Genomic DNA, 2,021 nt, shown 5'->3' with positions numbered 1-2,021 from the left:
ATAGAAAGTAACTAGCATTATTATTATTACTATTATTATTATTATTATTATTATTATTATTATTATTATTATTATTATTATTAGGATCCTCAAATCAGTTCCTCTTGTGTTAAAATACTCATAAAGCTCTTGAAGCCACACCCACCAAAGCCAACAGAAGAGGATAAGAATGACGAAGGAGAGACTAAAGAAGGAGAGAGCCCAAGCACTAGAGAACAAAGTCTGGAGGCTGAACTAGTGATGCCTCCACCCACTGCTCCTCTTGCTAATCAAGAACACCAGGAACAAGTAGTAGCTCTTGCTCAGCCTTCAGTACCTAACCTTCAAGTAAGTCCACATGTACATGTATATGCATGTACATGTATATACCATTGTATGTACATGTGCCTTGAATTATGTATTAACACTATGAGTAGTGGACATACTGTACACAATGTACATGTACATATACATGTATATACATGTCCTTATGCTGTGTAGAAAGTTTGAGATGATTCCGACTTATATTTTTTAAGTTATGTCCATTTTTAAGAATGGGCCAATTTTTGAAAAATCTCTGTACTATAGCCCATGGTTTTTTCTGAAAAATGGCTCCGAAATCACACCCAATTTTTATTACATTTTTTGATACATATTGATGTCCTTGTGCTATGTAGAAAGTTTGAGCTGATTCCAACTTAGATTTTTAAAGTTATGGCCTTTTTTAAGAATGGGCCAATTTTTGAAAAAATCCCTGTACTATAGCCCATGGTTTTTTCTAAAAAATTGCTGCGAAATCACACCCAATTTTTATTACATTTTCTGATACATATTGATGTCCTTATGCTATGTAGAAAGTTTGAGCTGATTCCGACTTAGAATTTTAAAGTTATGGCCATTTTTATGAATCAGCAAGTTTTTAAAAAATCCCTGTACTATATAGTCCATGGTTTTTTCTAAAAAATGGCTCCAAAATCACCCCAAATTTTTATTGCATTTTCTGATGCATATTGATGTCCTTATGCTATGTAGAAAGTTTGAGCTGATTCCGACTTAGATTTTTAAAGTTATGGCCATTTTTATGAATTGGCCAAATTTTGAAAAATCCCTATACTATATAGCCCATGGTTTTTTCCAAAAAATGGCTCCGAAATCACCCCAAATTTTTATTGCATTTTCTGATACATATTGATGTCCTTATGCTATGTAGAAAGTTTGAGCTGATTCCAACTGAAAATTTTCAAGTTATAGTCATCTAAAGAATTTGGCCATTTTTTGAAAAATACCTGTGTTATAGCCCATGGTTTTTCTGAAATTGGCCCCAATATTTATTACATTTTTTGGTGCATATTGACCATACGTGTAGGTGTAAAATATGATCACTGTACATGCATATACATGTACATGTAGCTTGTTCGAAGCTCATATTAATTATTATTGTGTTATTATGAGTCAATACAAGCTGATACTGGTATCATTGTATTAGGTCACTGAGTTGAATTATGCATATTCTCTCAGTATCACCCAACGATGACACATTTAATGATCATGTACATGTAACACTTGTTACTATTTTTAGTGTCATATGATAAATGCTTTGTTACTATTTTTAGGCTGTTCTATCTAATCCTCAAGCAGCAGTGCAACAAATAATGGCCAGTAAGCATTTTAATTATTAATTAGTAGCTGTATCATTTTTTCTACCCCCTCCACTCTCTCTCTCTTCTCTCTCTCTCTCTCTCTCTCTCAGATCCTAACCTGTTAGGTATAATGCCTGATGAAGAAGCCATGATGAACTTTGCTATTGCAATCAGTCTACATGACGAGGTACTTTTTTAAAAGATGGAGGGAGAAAAAAGATTTAAATGCATAATTTAATATCACAATAGCATATTCATGTACATGTACATGATATGTATTTATTTATACTGTTTATGTACAATGTACATGTACTCTCTCTTTCTCCTTCTCCCACTCTCTCTCCCTCCCTCCCTCCCTCCCTCTCTCTCTCTCTCTCTCTCTCCCTCCCTCCCTCCCTCACT

General features: G+C 33.9%; 1 long non-coding RNA gene across 1 annotated transcript; it reads left to right on the top strand.

Moving 5' to 3' along the window:
* The first annotated feature begins 89 nt into the window (after nucleotides 1-89).
* On the top strand, nucleotides 90-1,803 carry LOC109591823 (uncharacterized). Its single transcript, XR_002190019.1, has 3 exons — nucleotides 90-327; nucleotides 1,593-1,638; nucleotides 1,730-1,803. It is a non-coding gene; the product is annotated as an uncharacterized LOC109591823 (long non-coding RNA).
* The last annotated feature ends 218 nt before the right edge of the window (nucleotides 1,804-2,021 follow it).

This window comes from Amphimedon queenslandica, unplaced genomic scaffold, assembly GCF_000090795.2.
Source record: "Amphimedon queenslandica unplaced genomic scaffold, v1.1 AMPQUscaffold_7134_Cont20912, whole genome shotgun sequence".
NCBI classification, from domain to species: domain Eukaryota; kingdom Metazoa; phylum Porifera; class Demospongiae; order Haplosclerida; family Niphatidae; genus Amphimedon; species Amphimedon queenslandica.
This window is presented reverse-complemented; position numbering and strand designations above follow the sequence as displayed.